The sequence below is a fragment of the Ovis canadensis genome, chromosome 26 (assembly GCF_042477335.2).
Source record: "Ovis canadensis isolate MfBH-ARS-UI-01 breed Bighorn chromosome 26, ARS-UI_OviCan_v2, whole genome shotgun sequence".
In the NCBI taxonomy this organism is placed as follows: Eukaryota; Metazoa; Chordata; class Mammalia; order Artiodactyla; family Bovidae; genus Ovis; species Ovis canadensis.
Window position 1 is genome coordinate 41,599,344 of NC_091270.1, and position 19,800 is coordinate 41,619,143.

At 43.8% G+C, this 19,800-nt stretch overlaps 1 long non-coding RNA gene across 3 annotated transcripts in view; it reads right to left on the reverse strand.

The window, feature by feature from the left end:
• LOC138430874 (uncharacterized) overlaps positions 1 to 10,261 on the reverse strand; it is a 318,052-nt gene extending 307,791 nt beyond the window's left edge. For all 3 annotated transcript variants that reach the window (XR_011253432.1, XR_011253433.1, XR_011253434.1), the window contains exons 1-2: positions 9,819 to 10,261; positions 6,651 to 6,714 (exon numbers count right to left, since the gene is read on the reverse strand). This is a non-coding gene — a long non-coding RNA (uncharacterized lncRNA). The remainder of the gene's footprint in view (positions 1 to 6,650; positions 6,715 to 9,818) is intronic.
• Between the last annotated feature and the right edge of the window lie 9,539 nt (positions 10,262 to 19,800).

Sequence of the window (19,800 nt, forward strand, 5' to 3'; positions counted from 1 at the left end):
CTAATCTGCGTAGTCAACTCCCTTTACTGAAAGTACACATTTTCGTGAGGGGAACATTTAAACTGGGTAAAAACTTTGATCTACCATGTTATATTGACTCTATGAATTGTCTTGAGAATCTAAAATAAAATCCCAAATTCTAAATGAAATTATACATGATATTAAATGCACACAAAGTCAACTGTTCCGAGACCCTCAATTGTCCATACACTCAGCTCTTGGACAAGCCAAACTCACCCAGCCAGCTCAAGGTGAACACACAGACCAAGCAGTGCAGGGGAGATCAGCTTGTCCCCTGCTCTGTGTTTATCTAGGACGGGTTGTGCTTACAGCTTCCCATTGAGTAAAGATTTTTAGCCGTGAAAATTTCCAACTGCAGTCTGCCTACCTCCTGACTAACAACCAAGGGCTCCCTCACCAAACCTCTCCTTGGGGATCTCTGGGACTTAATTCCATCAAAGAGTTCAGCCTTCTCCAGCTGCTCACCATTTCATCCGTTAAATGCCCAGACCGCTAACCCAAAGGAGGAAGTCTAATTAGCAGAGAGAACAGAGGGAGGTTGTACCAGTCAGTTTGCGAGTTAGGGACCTCCGTGCACCATGAGAAGAAAAGCCTCAGTTCCCCCATGTGTCCTTCACAGGAAACTGACAATTAAGTGCTCTGGGTCCCTGGGAAAAAGAGGCTTAACGTACACGATCTCTTTTGAAAGCATTCTCCTTTGCAAACCGAATCCCCGAAGTCTCACCCCAGAAGCCAGCAGAAATTGTCTCCTGGTTCTTTTGAGTCACAGGGACACTGAGAGCACTTTTGAAGCTACTGTGAAGGCATGCCATGGTTAGGGTGAGAGTCACTTGACAGTCAGATTCAGGTTACCAGCAGGAGCAGTTTCTTACCCTAAGAAACCTGAAAGTGCCCCCATAGATGCCAACTATTTATTAAGCTTAACACATCTTGGTGAAGCCATGACCTTCAAAGGCACTCAAGAAAAAATTCATCTTCTGCAATAGATCATTCTTGGATAAAGTCTGGTTTTTCTTATTCTTTTAAATATCAAATATTGGGAGCTCCCTAGTGGTCTAGTTGGAGAAGGCAATGGCACCCCACCCTAGTACTCTTGCCTGGAAAATCCCATGGACGGAGGAGCCTGGTAGGCTGCAGTCCATGGGGTCGCTAAGAGTTGGGCACAACTGAGCGACTTTACTTTCACTTTTCATTTTCATGCATTGGAGAAGGAAATGGCAACCCACTCCAGTGTTCTTGCCTGGAGAATCCCAGGGACAGAAGAGCCTAGTGGGCTGCCATCTATGGGGTCGCACAGAGTCGGACACGACCAAAGCGACTTAGCGGCAGCAGTGGTCTAGTGGTTATGATTCAGCACTTTCACTGCTGTGGGCTGGGTTCAATCCCTGGGTCAGGGAACTGAGATCATGCAAGATATACTGCATGCCCCCACCCCCCACCCCCAAAAAAGATTCAAATATTGCATTCATGGTATCACAATTCAGATCAGACCCCAAATGGGATTTTCCTTATGACTTTCTGAATAACAGTTCAGCACTCTACTTTCACCATTTTGAGATGGGGTATGCTGGGGAGGGGGCTTCCCAGGCAGCAGTAAAGAACCCACCTGACAATGCAGGAGATGTAAGGACACAGGTTCAATCCGTAGGTGGGGAAGATCCCCTGGAGGAGGGCATGGCAACCCACTCCAGTATTCTTGCCTGGAGAATCTCATGGACACGCAACCATGGGGTTGCAAAGAGTCGGACACGACTGAAGCAACTTAGCACACTCACAAGGGCTGGGGAGGAGAGTCTTTGCATCTAAAAAACGTAGATTATTCTCACATTTGATGGATTAAAGTGTGCCTGCTAAATAAACAAAAATAAAAAATAAGTAAAACCTGAGAATTAGAATCTTAAAATCATTAGTCTGACCCTCTTATCAAGACCCAGAAAGGGTTCGGCATCCCATGGTTAGGGCAAGAGCCACTGGACATTCAGATTCAGGTTACCAGCGGAGCAGATATCCTTCCACGCATTACTGTTTACCCCTGTAGGACTAAAGGATCTCAAGGCATGTGTGATGTATCAACTGGGGGATGCAAAGTTACATGATATTCCATTCTGGTCAATACTGCTACATATAATTTTGTATTCACATTATGTCTTTCAGTTCTCCTCCATGGGTCACCATTATGCACAACCCCAGTGTAAAGTCACTGCCCTAAGTAGTGGGGAAAGTAATGTCTTTTGAGTCTACCCCTCCATAACAATTCCAAGTTTTTCTTTGAAGCCATCTAACTTAGTGACTTCCAAGATTCCAACCAAAAACTTTGATCTGATCTAAACTTGCCATGTTTCAGTAAGAAAACATGGTTCGGGTTGACCTCCTTGAGCTGCCTATGCTCGAAATGCTTCCTCCTACTTCCTGAACGCACCACTTCTCCACACTGTCCAGTACAGCAGCACTAGCCACATGCACTATGTAAATTAAATTCTAATTACTCAGCGGCTTCCCTGGTGATCCAGTGGTCAGACTCCATGCTTCCAGTGAAAGGGGTGTGAATTGGATCCTGAGGTGGGCAACTAAGATCCCACATGCTGTGGGGTGCAGTCAAATGATTTTTTTTTAATTCCTCAAAATTAGATAAAATGTAAAATTCAGTCACATGATCTGCATATCAAGTGTTCACTACCTGCAGGTGAACTGTGACCACGAGACTGGGCAGCACAGATACAGAACATATTCAGCTTCAGGGAAAACTACTGGCCAATGCTGCCCTGGAAGCTGCAGATTTCTTCCCAGCTCGACTGCAAATTCCTTAGTCTTCTCAAACACTGCATCTCTGAAACTCATTTGCTTTTTTATTTTTAAGCCCCTGCCAAAATGTGTGCATGCTAAGTTGCTTTATTTTGCCATCCTGATAAGTGTGTAGAAATATCTTTTTGTGGTTTTAATTTGCATTTCCTAATGGCTGCTGATGCCAAACATATTCCTTGTGTTTATTTGCTGTGTGTATAGACTCTTCAGTGAGATGTCTGTTCATGTCTTTTGCCCATTTCTATTGGATTGTGTTTTTTCACTATTGGCCTTTAGCAGTCTTTACATATCTTCAACACTAGTCTTATGTGACATATCTGATTTGCAGATATTTTCTCCCAGCCTCCAGCTCTTTGTCCTCATCATGAGGTCCTTTGCAAAGTCTTTAACTCTTATGAAGTCAATTTATCCATTTTTCCTTTTATGGATTATGCTTTTGGAGCCAAATCTATGAAATCCTCACCCAGTCTTTTTTTTTTTTAACTGAAACTTTTATAGTTTAACATTTTACATTTAAGCCCATGATCCACTGTTAATTAGTATTTGTATAAAGTGTAAGGTTGAGTTCGGTTTTCTGCCTATGAATGTCCAACTGCTCCAATACAATTCACTGAAACAATTAACCTTCCTCTATTGAATTGTTTTTGCACTTTTGTCAAAAATCAGTTGGGGAGGAAAAGTTTTGAAGATCTTTGCACAATATGAATATACTTAACATTACTGAACTGTTTACTTAAAAATGGTTAAGATGATAAATTTTATGTTTTTTACCACAATTTAAACATTAAAAAAACAATTAAAAATTAGTTGGGCATATTTGTATGGGTCTAACTCTGGATTCTACAGTAGATATTTAATATGTGTTAAAATCAGATAGAGTGATTCCTCCCACAGTATTTTTCTTTAGTTTTGCTTCAGCTATCCTAGATCCTGTGTAGAAATCTTTATTATCATTTTATCCTTCACAAAAAAAGATTATAAAAGAACGTATTTCATATAAGGAAAAAGAGACATTGATCTCTATGTAGTCATCAAAAATTTACTCATCAAATACACTATCATTTCTTGGGCAATTTCTCTATGTTGGCACATTCTGACAAGACCTCACTTAATCTTCACAAAAATCTATGCAACATGTACTATCTCCATTTCTATAATACAAAGTAACTGAAGACCAGATAGGTTAAGTAGTTTTCCCAAGGACACACAGGTGAAAAGTGGTAGAATCAAAATCTGCACATGAATCTGTTCGATCCCAAAGCCCACGGCTTTCCACTGTGCCATTTCCTATGCCTTTCACAGTGTCTACCATCTGCTTGATAATCTCTGTTTAATCTCAGGGATACAAAGAAGAGTAACACATGCCCCTGTTTTTGAGAATCTCTTAGGTTTTTTCCAGCAGTTTTCAGCCCTCAAGCTAACAGGCTAAGAGTTGGTTCAGTCAAGGTTCAATCGCCTTTTTCCATCTTCCTTTACTGAAACTGCTTTTCTCCCTTCAATCTTACCTTTTCCAACAATGACTAACCACTTAATCCACCCAAATTTCTCAGCCTGAAAGATCACAACCATTCTTTTCTACTAAGCCTACCATTAACTCTCAGGTACTTAGAGCCCTATATTATCCTATTCAGTAGGTAGGGGAGCCAGGAGATGGACTAGCTCCTCCAGATCAAAGATGGGATATGGCTTTAGTCTTCAATAGACATCACCTTTACTGTTTGACAAAGGCCAGCTGATAGCTGGAATACTGCTTGTCTGCGCAGGGCTACTTTGCAGACACTATAGTTACTTATGAGTTTCCACTGTCAACACACAGGCAATTAGGTCACAACACAATAATTCAATTCTATTTAAAATGGTGTTTGCATTTAATTAGTATCTGCTCCAGTACTTTGGCCACCTCATGCGAAGAGTTGATTCATTGGAAAAGACTCTGATGCTGGGAGGGATTAGGGGCAGGAGGAAGAGAGGACAACAGAGGATGAGATGGCTGGATGGCATCACCCACTAGATGGACGTGAGTTTGAATGAACTCTGGGAGATGGTGATGGACAGGGAGGCCTGGTGTGCTGCGATTCATGGGGTCACAAAGAGTCGGACACGACTGAGCAACTGAACTGAACTGAACTGAACTGAGTGTCTGCTTTTAAGGTATCAGTCAGGAGCGGGAATGGCAATATGGAATCGCCTATCTTTCCCATTGTAAACATATGACTTCATTAGCATTCTCATGTGAGCAGTGAAATTTCTTACTTTCCTAGAAGGTTAAGAAGGTCAAAACGGTTTCCATTGCCTATCATAAAAATAACTATCGGTCTCTACAATGGGATCTTGTGCATATAATGATATCGCACCAGAAACTGATCAGTAGAGGCAGGTAATATTAAAGAACTCTTTAGGGTCTATGTTCAAATATCATGCAATGCAACAGGCTTACAGAGATGATAAAGGACTGACCCCAACCTTAAGAATCACAACAGCAATTAACTATAAAATAAAACATGCCAAAACAAATGTTTATATAGAGCTCCTCTGAAGCCAGAAGGAATAAAAATTTTTACTCAATCAGAAGAGGTCAGGAGGGCTTCCCTGGTGGCTCAGTGGTAAAGAACCCACCTGCCCATGCAGGAGACACGGGTTCAATCCTTGATCCAGGAGATCCCACATGCTGCAGAGCAACTAAGCCCACGCACCACAGCTACTGAGCCTGTGCTCTAGAGCCCGGGAGCCGCAACCACTGAAGCCCACACACCCGCGAACCTGTGCTTTGAAATACGAGAAGCCAGTGCGCTGCGAAGCCCTAGCAGCGCAGCTAGAGAGCAGCCTGAGCAGCAGTGAGACACAGTATGGCCAAAAATTTTCATTTTTTAAAAATAAAGGTCAAGAAAAACTTTACAGAAAATTGAAGTTAGTTTTAAACGGTTTCCAACCACAGACACAGCTCAGGAAAAAGACTATCTTGGGAAAAAAAAATTTTTTTAATGTATGTTCCTCAAATGAGAAGTTTTGACTTCAGAATTCTTCTCCAATATGAGTATCTGTCAGGTCCTTATCTATAAAATGGTGCTGACATCACCTCCCTTCAAACAGACATTGTGAAAAATGCCTGTGACACTCCTGATAAAATGGAAATAATTTCCAAAGCAGGTGTGCAAAATATGTGCCCATATTCTCTGTATGACACCCATTCCTGGAGGCTGCATAGAACACAGACTTGCACCAGGCAGCTCCCCTCCTCTGACCACCTGCACGTCATCGCGGGAACCTACCAACCGCTGAAAAAGGCAGAAAATACTTCAAGCGGTGAACCTGCTTGACATCAGACCCCCAGAGATGCATCACAAAGACTGAGATGCGTAATATGCAACAAAATTCAAATCCCAGTTAATCAGCATGTTAGCAGCGGGGAAATTCCCAAGAGGGAATGTGAGAGATGTCAACGGACTTTCTGCTGTCCAGACAATGTGGTCCCCTTTCACCAGAGACAAACCAGTCATTTTTCACCCAAACACCTGAAGCAGTACTAGAGAGTTTAAGTGCTTATCATCTTAGGGTATACATATTTAAATGATGTGGCATCCAATAAGACTTCAACTGTACTCCCAGCAAACTCCAGGCTGACTCAATTCTCATCAAATGTTCACGTGGGAGAAATCCTATTTGAAATTGGTCCCAGGGATGAGACGCTCTTGGCCTGCCCAGTCAATGAGGCTGTCAGAGCACCGCCTAGACAACGCCAAAGGAGGCTAAAAGAAACAGTCCTATGAAGTCCTTACCTGTGTGGCAGGTATGTCATGGAGCACATTAATCAGCCATATAAAACTCACCTCTTCTGTGGAAACACCAGAGAAATTTTCCTTAGATCTTGATACAATACAGGTTCTGCATCTCCTGGAAAGAAGGTAAATTTTTATTTTATAGGCATAGAAACTATCATTGCTCATTTTATATATATCTTTTTTCTTTGGCAACTAGGAAACACATACAGTTATAATGCACACACACAACGGACATGCCTCTGTGGTTATTACATAAGCTCTGGGGCATTATTATTTTTCCCTCATTTTTTCCTTCACCCTTATTTTATTTTATTTTTTTTATATTCTTATTTCTGTAGGATATAAAAAGTAAATTCCCAGACAGGTGAATACACATTATATGTTGTTATTTAGTCACTCAACTGTGTCTGACTCTTTGCAACCCCATGGACTGTAGCCCTCCACGCTCCTCTGTCCATGGGATGCTCCAGGCAAGAATACTGGAGTGGATCACCATTTCCTTCTCCAGGGAATCTTCCTGACCCAGAAATCAAACCCATGTTTCCTGCATTGGCAGGTGGATTCTTTACCACTGAGCCACCTGGGAAACCCACAAGTTGATATCTGTCTATAATTTATGCAGGTTAGTAAATGGCATCACCATAGGCTGTGGGGCAGGAAAAGAAGAGTTCTGGGACAGAATGTCTGTGATGGTACCAACGATTCTAATGCCAGGATCCACAGGCTGCAGTCACTCTCTGAAGGTGTGTTTTACCAAATGTCTTAAAAACATTTCCTCATAATGGTCATAAAAAGGAGACAAGGAAGGAAGAATTGATGGATACAGTTTTAAGGCTGTTCCACTTCTTTAAATGTATAATTAAATTTGATCCTATGTTTATACCTCTTTAAACATTTCAGAAATAAATTCAGAATCATAAAATGATGGTTCTTTTAACCCATATTTTCATGAAATACAGCCGATGGAGTTATAACTTAGTCACTTGTCTTAACATGGATTGCTCCAGAAAGCAGAGTTTGGAAGAAAGACTCCAGTGAGTCCTTTACTGAGATACAGGATCCCAAGGAAAAGGTATGAATGACAGTGTCAGCAAAGCAGGCTAGAAGGAGAAGCCATTATAAATATTCTTTATCAAGTTGGTCTCCACTATCGACAACTGGCTTCTCGGTCTTACAGGACGGTCTGATATGCCATATAAAACATGTTTCAGAAGCAATTCCCTGGTGGTCCAGTGGTTAAGAATCTGCCTTGTAATGCAGGGGATGCAGGTTCTATTCCTGGATGGGGTACTGAGATTCCCACATTCCATGGAGCAACTAAGCATGCACGCAGCAACCACTGAGCCCACGTGCTACAACTAGAAAGAGTATGTGCCTGTCACGAAAGGTTCTCATGACACAATGGAGATCCCCTGTGCCACCACTAAGACCCAACACAGCAGAATAAATAATAAATAAACAACATTTTGTAAATGTTTTAGAACTGTGAGTGGAGAGAAGAAATGTTATCTACCAGTTCCCAATGTCCATGATCAAAGTTCACCCCATCAGTATTAATGCCCCAACATTTCCAAGTTGTTAATGTGTGGACGCCCAGTGGGTTTCCACGGCACCCCCTGCTGCTGCAACAACAACAACAGAGGATCCCCGGGGTGCGACTAGAGATGGGAGTACAGGGCCAGAGGCATCTGCAGGAAGCAGGTCAGATCCCGTGGAGAACTGACCCATGCCCACAGTGTCATATTCCTGGGAATTTATTCAAAACAACCAAATAACCTCTACATTCTTTTCTCCCACCCACCACCCACCCCGATCTGTCTATAATCTGTCTAAAGATTGAAAGAAAAAAAAAGAGTAGTCTGCACAAAGCATTGGTCAGATTAGAAGCCAAGCTGACATTAGCACTAGAGAACAGGTGGACCGGAAGTATCCCATTGTGTGATGTGAGTATTAAATTAAATTAAGGAGTAACATCGATGCAGGTATGACAAGGGATCGGGTGCCCAAGCATCTTCTATCTGAAAGAGCCCATCATGAGGGACCCAGCCCACTACCAATTTAAACACCACGCACTCAATAATCTCTGTCTCGCAAAAGAATGCCAAGTTAAAAGAAGCAGACAGCAGCTGTATGAACAGAAAACTCAGGCTCAGACATCCGAAACATATTCAGAAACTTTGGCAGCCTAAGATTATCAGAGCACAAGATTAGAAACTTTTGCTCTTGCCATTAGAATTTGCAGCAAAGACATTCAACTCCAGCAGCAGAGGGTAGTTGCAAGAATAAGGCAGGAGCTTAAAAAAAAAAAAAAAAGAAGGCAGGAGCTGTGAATAAGGCTCAGGGCCTTTTCACACCTTGAATAAGTGAGTGACAGTTAAATATTTCTCCTTAGAGGGAAATATAAGTTCAAATGCATTATTAAAAGACATAATACAAAATTAAGGTAATGAAAATAAATAGTCTTAATGTAATGAGAAATTATCACAATATTTCTATAAAGACTCTATTCCTTTTAATATAAATTTTCTATGAATCATTTATAACTATTCATTAAATTTTTATAGGGAAAACATAAGTGAGTGGGCTTTATGAGGTTCTAGCTCTGTCTTACATTAGGGAATCATCTTAGCAACATTTCTCAGAGTGGATTGTATGGATATTAAAAGGGCTTCTGTGAAAAGAGAGTTTCCTGGTAAGATATGCTTGAGAAACTCTGGGTTAAACAAGGTAAACCAGTCTCCTTTCTGTAGACATTTCATCATCCTGAATCAAGATGGTGACATAGGTCATTTCTTGCTTTGGTCTCCATCGCCAGAAGACCAACTTACAGCTCTCCAGAGACAAGACTCCACTAGGAAAATCTCAGAGCCTGGTGGAGAGGCACAGAGACCAAGAAGAATCTCACTAGAAGGGGAGGAGGAGTGTCTTCACTTGGAACGCATGGAACCTTCCCCAAGGCCAGCACAGAGCCCCACTGAGAGGGGCCCCATGGGCCTACGGTTCCTCCAGAGGAAAAAGAGAGCCCAAGGTGGACACCCAGCACCCTCACATTGCAGGATGCATCCCAGAAGGCCCACTCAGGTCTCACCTCACGGGGCTCGCTGGGGAATGTGCAGAGTTTGACCACAGATGGAAGAGCGTGTGAGGCTTACAGCAAGCAGCATCAAGGTGGTAGTGGACTAAGATCTTCCTTGCAGCAGCCCCCAATAGACATACCTGCCAGAGGTCTGCCTCTCTGCGGAGCTGAGCCAATAGCCCCACCTGGCCAGGAAGCTTGGTCGTCAGCTCTGCTCAGTTTGGATATCAAGACAACGGGCAGTACCAGTGTGGACCCCACTCTACGGCCCTGCTTGGGCAGGGAAGCAAATTCATAGCTCTGCCCAACTGCTAAGCACAGACCCCGATCTCACCCCTCCAGGAAGCCTGGCTACTGATGCCTGGAGGCGTGGAGCACAGCTTACAATCCATCCAGGCAGAGTCATGCCAGCAGCCCAGCACAACTGGTGAACACTGGCTAAGGCCCCGCACAACCAGGGAGACTGAGCAGCCTCAGAGCCTACAGCCCACGCCAGCGGCGCTGAGCCTTCAGCCCTGCCCTCCTGCTGAACAACAGCCTTGTGGTCTGGTCTGGGCAGGGAGCCCAGCCAGTGACCCTGTGCAGTGATGCGGCAGAGTCTGCAGCCCCACCCGACCAGGGAGCTCTGAACAGAGGCCACACCCACCCCCGAAGCACACTCTCTAGCCCCGTCCACCTGAGGGACAGCTACCTGAGTGCAAAGCCCAGTAGGGGCCCTGCCCAACTTCTGGGTACAGCCTGTGACCCCACATGAAGCCAGACCCCCTAGACCCCACGGGTCCAGGAGCAGTGGTGGAGCACAGCCCAGGGCCCTGCCCTTCGGCAGAGTCCAGCCAGCAGCACCACCCTGATACTGAATACAGCCTCCCACCCTGCCTGATCAGAAGTGACTGCAGAGCCCAGCTAGTGGCCCCACCTGAATGCAAAACCAATAGCAGCCCCACCCAACTAGGGAGCCCACCCCAGGGTCTCCGCTTGAACAAGAAGCTCAGCCAAAGTGCTACCAACCATGGAGCCAAGCCAGCAGCACGCTCCTCACTAAAATGCAGAGTTCAGGCAGTGACCTCGCCCAACTAAAGATCCTGACAGCAAGCCCACCTGCCAACAGGTGCTACCAACCAACCTCTTCAGTACCCACAGGCTGAGCTGAATGAGATAAATGAAAATGGAAATGCAACATACTAAAACTTATGAGATGTGGCAAAAGCAATTCTAAGAAGAAAGTTAATAGCTATAAATGCATAGAGTAAGAAAGATCCACATAAACAGCCTAACATGCATCTCAAGGAACCAGAAAAAGAATAGACTAAGCCCAAAGGTAGCATAAGAAATTACATAATAAAGATCAGAACAGAAATAAATAAGAAAAATAAAACTAAGAGTTCGTTCTTTGAAGAATAAACAAATTGACAAACCTTTAGCAGAACTAAGCAAGAAAAAAATGAAATACAAATGTAAGAGGAGGAACTGCAATAGATACTGAAGAAATACAAAGAGTTGGGAGAGACCACTATGAGCAATTACACACCAATAAATTGGACAATCTAGAGAAAATGGACATATTCTATTTATTATTCCTGTACTGTACAGGAATCCGTGTAGAAACAGTCTACCAAGAATGAATCATGAAGAAACAAAGTCTAAACAAACCCATAACCAGTAAGGAGAAAGAATCAATTGTCAAAGCCTCTCAACAAAGAAAAGCCTCTCTATTATAGGTACTGGGGGTACAGCAGTGAACAATTTTGTGAAGTTCAATAAACTCAGCAGCTTGAAACAACACGCATCTATTTTCCTGTGGGTCAGGAATTTGAGCCTTGGTTACCTGGGTTCTCTGCCAGGAGTTGGGATAATGTGTAACACAGAAATAAACAACAGTTACGTGGTGTGAAAATGAGAGCTGGAGCTGATGGTTCTGTGGCACCAAGGGATGAACTCTTTAATGCAATGTCCTAGTTTTCTGTCCTTATCCCTACCTGTCCAAAGAGAAGATGAAAGAAGAGGGACAGAGATAAAGGCAACTAATAACTCATCAGGTGCTTACTATCTGTGAGGCACTATAATAAGCACATAAATTATCTTGTTTACTCTCCAAAATGCTTTGAGATGATAACTGTCATTCTCCTTTTACAGAAGAGGAAGTCAAGATCATATATGGCTATTAGGATTAAATATCAAAATATGTATCAAGCACCTGGCTCAGTACCTGGCAAACAGTAGGGAGTAAGAATTCTTCAGCATCGCTTCTTTCTCCTTACAGAGAAACATAATCAGGCTGGGAAACAAAGACATCAGCAACTTGCATACTACATCTGCAATTATTACAGTACTACCAGAAAAAAAAAAGACCTGAAAGGATAAGTGAGTCAAGATTCAAAATTAATCCTGACAGTCAAGAGTACAGGGCCGAAACTACCAAGATGAAATGAAACAGGGTTAATGTAAAGACCTACGTTTAGGTTTGAAAAATTAACCTTTCTGGATTAATGAAAGCTTAAGCGAAAACTTGACTAGACAGTAACTCTCATAAAACAGAGCTAGGGTTAACCACAAGCTTAATACGAGCCAAAAGTGCTACATGGATCCTAGAAAAATAATTATCTTGCTCTTGATCTTCATTAATTCAAGAACAGTATATCAACAGCAATCCGAGAAGAAAGGAATCCCAGCACACTCAGCCCTGGCCAAAGCACAGCTGGAGAACTGGGCTGAGGTCTGGACTCCGTGTGTTAAGAGGAAACCGACAAACTAGAGCTCTCTGGATCTGAGTGAGTAGTTTGTGAAGCCTCTGGATTATGCCACCCAAGGCATGGCTGAAGGAATGCAGATAATCTAAACACTGATTCAGCCCATCCCCACTGCTCATGCGGCAACCAATGTCTGCTCCACTAGCTGAACTCACAGCTGTGCCCTGTGACCCGTCACGCCCAGTATGGGCATGGAGCTGGGTCTGAGCATCAGAGGACTGTGGTACTTACATCAGCTCCTCCACTAACTTGGTACAACCTTGAACAAGTTCCTTAACCTCTCTGGGCCTCAGTTCCTTGAGTTATCAAGTGAAGAGTTGGGACTGAGATCTCTACAGAGTATCTGAACTGAAAACAGAAAGGATTCTGTGCCCAGTCATGACCCAGTCCCACAGATTAGATCACTGAAAGCACAGTCATTCAGTTAGCCTCTGAATCCTTACTAGAACACAGCCTGAAACTTCTATATCACCTAACTCAGGGTTACCAAAGGATTTTCCATGGGGCATGAATGCCACCACATTAAGGACCCTGAAAAATCCCACAACCAAGAATCCAGTACACTCGCTCAGGTGAGCATCTTTAAGTTTACCACAAATGTCTGCACTAAATATCTGTCAGCAGCCCCACTATGTCAAACAGTGACTTGGATTAAGGATAATTACTTCTTTTTAGACCCCACTGAGCATTCCTTTCTTCTTTGGGAGCCTCAAAGCAGCATCAGCAAAGAATAGTAGCCATCAGACAGCCACACACTTGTGCTCTGGACACATGTCAGCAAAGAAAGTAAGATGTTTCAAATCATCTCATCCATCACCCACAATTCTGGATGGAGGGGCCATCTAACCAACTTATCATTTCAACCACGTGCATACACTAGTCAGACCTCAGAATACAGTGCTGACATCCAGATAGTCTCAAATTATGGGTTATTCTCAGGTTATAGACCTCTAAAATCAGTCACTTAATAGCTGTATTGAAAGAAGAGAAATAGTAGACATTTTGAAATATTCTTTCTAAAATCCTTACTTTAAAAAAAATAGCCAAAGGGACTTCTCTGGTGGTTCAGCGGTTAAGATTCCACACTTCCACTGCAGGGGTATGGGTTCGATCCCTGGTTGGGAAACTAAGCTCCTGCATGCTATGCAATGTGGCTGGGGCGAGGTGGGGGTGGAGGGGCGGAATATAACCAAAAGCCTCAGTTATTAATGTAAGTGGTAATATTTAAAGTCCAAAATAAGAATGATAGATACAAATGAAGCAAGGTATGAAAAAAAAAAAGACTTTTAAATCAGCAATTCATATTAGCACTGCTCTGTTGTCCATTTGAGCAAGAAATTGATTGTAAGGGCAAACTCCAGTATATCCTACAGCAATAATCTATGCTGTCTTTATAACCTTTAAAATGGCTTAATGAAGGCAAAGTTAAGTCTTGAAAGGTTTCATTGCGATTAAAGGCGTGGTCCATTTGCCAGTTCTTTTTCATAATGTTAATGTGGTTTCCCTAGAACATAAAATTTAATTACTGAGAGACATAAAAGATTGCCTGGGGACCCACCTTGGATAGAAAATTGATAGGACCTTCATGTCTTTCCTCCCATTGCCCCTGCTCATCCATCCAAATCCTGTTTATCTTTCGATTCAAGCTCTAGCTCTAGCTCTCTCTCTCTTGCTTGAAATATTCCTCAGTCTTTCACTGATTGTTTTATGTTTGAAATCCTAGTGCTCCAGAGTGAGCCCAGAAGCATAAATCAGACCGGTACAAACGAAGGGACACAGGAAAGGCAGCACAAAGGGAGACTTGTGTGTTACAGATTGTGGGGGAGAGCTGGGCAAAGTCAGGAGGGTGGAATGAAAGCGCTCTCAAACAAACCAAGGAACTTGACTTAGACTATCTGATGCAATGGTTCCCTTATACCAGATACTCATTTATTCAGTCATTGTTACTTAAAGTACCAGGTTCCACCCTTTACCTTTTCTTAACAGTCTATTACCTTGGGCAAGTCACAAAATCTTTCCGAGTCTCAATATATAGTTAGGGTTAGGTTTGATGGGAGACCTTGGAGGTGGAGAATAAAATAAACAGCAGTGCCTAAACAGGATAGAAATTTCTCTCTAGGATAGGTAGGAGCTCAGAGATTTGTAGTCCGAAGCTGGCATGGAGGCCTGGCTGAGCAAAGTCCTCAGGGACTTAACTCCTCCCACTACAGAGTGTGGTCTCACCGTCACACCCTAAGCAGTTGCCGCATTCTAGGCAGCAGGAAGGCGGAGAACAGAAGGAATGAATGGCTAACAAGGGGACTTCCCTGGTGGTCCAGTGGTTAGGACTCCACGCTTCCGCTGCAGGCAGGTGTGGGTTTGATCCCAGGTCAGAAAACTAAGATCCCACGTGCCAGGCGGTGCAGCATAAATAAATACTTCTATGTCAAAAAAATATTAATAACAGAGAAACACTGTGGTATGAGCAAAGAGAAAGAGAGCTTATCTCATCAAAAGGGAGTTTATTAAAAGGGAGGAGGAGGGAAGCCCTGACAAAAAGGAAAGAAATTCTTTGAATTAACAGAAATATTGTTACATATAATATATTAAGGAAGAATCTCATTTTGAGTGTCCAGTTCAGTCTAGTACTAAGGCCTCACAATTGAAAGGACCTGCAATAGAAGTCTATAATTAAATGAGAAAGAGAAAACTGGAAAGAGATACACCAAAATGTTTGCTCATGCTTAGAAGGCAGGGCTGGATGTGATTTCCTCCCTTACTTATATGATCACAGACAGACTCTGGAGTTAGACAGACATGAGTTTGATCTGGGTGTCTGTAAGGTCTGGTTGTGACCTTAGAAAAGTTATTTAGCTTTCTCTGAACCTTAATACATCAGAAGTATATTGTAAGGTTTTAATGAAATTATATGTGAATGTGTGTGTGAGTGTGTGTGTGTGCACGCGTGCACAAAGGAGCACAGCATTTGGAGGGCAGTAAGCCAAGAAAAGCTGGTATTGTTACTTGCAGGGACCTCTGCCTCCCTTTACCTGCCTTCCCCCATTTCTGAGCATTACTCACAGAAAGGCCACGTGAGGACACAGCAAGAAGACACCCATCTGCAATCCAGAAAGAGAGCCTTCTCCAGAAACCAGCCCTGCCAGCACCTTGATCTTGGATGTCCAGCCTCCAGGGCTATGAGAAAAATCAGTGTCCATCATTGAAGCCACCCAGTCTGTGGCATTTTGCAATGGCAGAACAGACTAATACTGGTAGGCTGGAAACAGAGGGTACGTTAACTGCTACCATAATTGTAGTTCCCCACCTCTGAGATTAAGAAGCTGGTGTTTTTCTTCTGAGAGCTTCCAAAATCTACCAGACTTTTAATATGTAGGAACAGGGACCAACTCAGGTCATGCTGGGAGACTGGATGAAACCTGGGAGAACTGGCTAATAAAAGCAGGCAAATTCTTGCCTGTATTCTACCAGCAGTTGATGGGAAGGCAAAGTGAATTTATTGGCTAGTCCCAGGGTCGGGCAGGTTTTCTGTGTGCGAGTCTGGAGACAAAAATCTCTTTGTCAGCAACTTTGGTGGGGGCGGGGGGGGGAGGGTCTAGATTTGAGGTTGAACTGTTTGCATTTCTTTTACACATTGGGGTCCTAAGTGAATTAAAGTTCAGCTACTTTAGGTAATTACAGTTAACTGTTTTTCTCTGAGCCAGGAAAGTCAGGGAGAAGGAGAGGAGATATGCCATGTCCCTGACCTTCTCTCCTTTCCTATCAAACCATCCTTCTTCCCTTCAGCCTCATCAGTTTGATAAACAGCTGCATTAAATTTAATCCTGAGCTGCTCTGCCACAGTTCCTCTTCTGAAAAAGATCCTCGGGGGAGTTTTCACACATTAAGAGAGTCGTCAACAGGCTGGCAGGAGGCGAGTCTTCCCCACTCATCGGATTTATGTCCACCCAGAGGCAAGACCAATAATCAAACAGCAACGCCTGCTGAGTGCGTATCACAGACCAGGTTCTGTGCTAAGAATTTTATACACATCAATCTCTGTGGTCTTAGTGAAAGTCCTCCCCATCCCTGACAGCAAATCGCCCTTCCTGTCTTGTTCCCCCACCCCACCCCCGTTTCCAAGGAAATGGCCCTGATATGAGCAAGAGATGGGCATGGAATGCAGACTGGAAAACCCATTTCAGGCTTTGCCCTTTCCTGACCTAACAGTGTCAGACATTGTAAAAGCAGCCTGGGAGAGAGTGGGATGGGAGAGGAAGTGCTAAGGAGAAAGGGGGTGCTGTCTCAGTATTTTCTGGCGGGAGTAGATGAGATGAATGATAATATAGACCTAACATAGGGGCTATCGCACAGTGCGTATCAGTAAATATTTATACCCAATAACTGTCTTTTAATTTAAGAAGAAATTAAGAATAAGGAAGTATTTTTTAATTTTAATACTTTAATTTTAATTTAGGTATTGATGCTTTTGAACTGTGGTGTTGGAGAAGACTCTTGAGAGTCCCTTGGACTGCAAGGAGATCCAACCAGTCCATTATGAAGGAGATCAAACCTGGGATTTCTTTGGAGGGAATGATGCTGAAGCTGAAACTCCAGTACTTTGGCCACCTCCTGAGAAGAGTTGACTCATTGGAAAAGACTCTGATGCTGGGAGGGATTGGGGGCAGTAGGAGAAGGGGACGACGGAGGATGGGATGGCTGGATGGCATCATGGACTCGATGGACATGAGTCTGAGTGAACTCTGGGAGATGGTGATGGACAGGGAGGCCTGGCGTGCTGTGATTCATGGGGTCGCAAAGAGTCGGACACAACTGAGTGACTCACTTTCACTTTCAGCTTCCCTGGCAGTCCAGTGGTTCTGGAAAGACTCTACCCTTCCACTGCAGGGGGTGAGGGTTCAATCCCTGGTTGGAGAACTAAGATCCCACAAGCCACGAGGTGTGGCCAAAACACAAATAAATAAATAAAAATGTTAAAGATTTTTTTTAAGTCTGACATAAGGTAATCTCTCCCACTTGCTATAGTCAGACCTGCTGCTGCTGCGGCTAAGTCGCTTCAGTCGTGTCCAGCTCTGTGCAACCCCATAGACGGAAACCCACCAGTCTCCCCCATCCCTGGGATTCTGCAGGCAAGAACACTGGAGTGGGTTGCCATTTCCTTCTCCAATGCATGGAAGTGAAAAGTGAAAGTGAAGTCACTCAGTCATGTCCAACTCTTAGTGACCCCATGGACTGCAGCCTACCAGGCCCCTCCATCCACGGGATTTTCCAGGTAAGAGTACTGGAGTGGGGTGCCATTGCCTTCTCCAGTAGTCAGACCACTAGAACCCAAAATTTCAGCACTGTAGCCTAAAAACCATTTTTTTTTACTGAAGAGCTTTTTAATTTTTTAACCCTGATAAGTGTTTCAGAGTTCAATGGCATTCTTCCTGTCACTGAAGCCAGCTTTAAACAGCTGGAATCTGAAAAAGTTTATTATAGTGACTTATGTCTGGTCCTAAGAGCATCCACTCCATCCTGAGGTTAAACTGGCCAATTATTTTTCCCCCAGAGGACCCCCTGAAATGATTCAAAGATCCTGAGGATTAGGCTTATGGCATTGTTCTCTTAACTCCTGACTAAAAGTAGAGGTGTCTCAGAGAAGACTATCAGAAGGCAGTCACCCCGTTTCACTGCCGGGTCAGCAAAACTCAGGGGTCGGTGGCAGGCATGGAGGTGCTGCCACTTAGACAAGCCTTCTCCATGGCTCAGGTCCCAGATTTGCACTCAGCCAGAAGCATGAGCTTCTCGAGGGGCCTCGATAACAAGTAGCCAAATTCATCCTGGGTGGCCAGACGGCTCTCTGTTCATCTCCTAGAAATACCCACACCCAAAACTGCTAAGTAAAAATTTACTGTTTATAGAAAACTGTTTTCCAGAGGGTGTTGCTGTTCCTAGCAGGACAGCATTCTCCTCTATGCTGGGAAAACCCTTAGGAACCAGCCAACTCAACAATGCTGAAGAGGGCAGGACCCAGTGCCAGGGGCAGCTGGGTGGCAATGCCCCACTGAAGCATTCTCTGTAATAACACATCAACCAAAAAAGAAACAAGAATATTCCATTTGAACAAATTTGTGATGCAGCCCCACAAAATAATTGTAAGCAAATGTTCAGAAGGGTGAGTTGGGTCTCTATGCGGTGATCTGGAAGTGTCTCCAAAATACACTATTAAATAAACAAGCAGGAAAAAACAGCTGATGTGCAAAAAGGCGAATACTGACCCCAGGAGTACTTTAGCAAAGAACAGATATTTACAAGAGGGCACTATTTTGATAGTGCTGTGATCTTTGTTTCTGTATTTCCCATTACTCTGTGACCTTTCCCCCAGTCAGGTAGCAGTTAGAATATGCTAGGTGGGCTAGGTGGGCTGACTCGGAGGAGCACTACACGGAAGGAAGAGGTCAACTCCTGGCTTCTGTGTTTTTAAATAGGTCTTGATAATCCTGGCAGAAATAACAGGCATGAGGGGTTCAAAACTCAAGGCCTTTGAGTTTTAAGAAGCTGGGCTTTTGAGATGCCTATCATTTTATGCCTCAAGCCATAGTCTTAGAAAACTTCTGCTCACTCTCACTCTAAATGAAGACCCCTTGGACTAGCTGAAGGCAGTGAGTGAAATGCTCTCAGATCCCTAAGAAACAGCCCTGTGCCCTGCTACCGACCTTCCCCACCAGGTGCCCTAGGAGGACGGGAAAGAAATCCCAGAGGAGCTGGAAGATCTGAGAGCAGAGAAGACCTGGGCCTGGTTGCAGGGAAAGAGCCCCCAGGAAGGAGGCACGCATGCCAGAGTCCTCCCATGACCTGGAGGCAGAAGAGCCAAGACAGTCAAGTGGGGAAGCCCTGAGACACAGCCAATCTCCCCTTGAGTAACACTCACCATGGATGGGAAGATTCAGATGCTTCCTGAAGACCCCAAAGGAGCCCAGAAGTAGCTGCGAGGCCAGAGCTCAGAGGCCTGGAAGCCAGAATGAGGAAAGCTGCCATTAGCACCTGCGTGGACCAGTGACGGGACTCTGATCAGGGACAAGAGCTCTAAGGTACCTGGGTGGCAGGTGACATGGAGGAACACATCCTTTGTCCACCCCACACCTTGACTCTCTACCATCCTCTATTCAAAAATCCCTCAAAACTTAATCACAGGTCCAGAAAACAGAAGTGGTAAATGTTGAAATGTCTAAGATCAAGTTCATACATCATAATGGAAACTTAAAAAACTATTTCAGCAACATGGATGGACCTAGAGATTTTCATAACTAAGTGAAGTAAGTCAGACAGAGAATGACAAGTATCATAGGATATCACTTCTATGTAGAATCTTAAAATATGTTACAAATGATGGCTT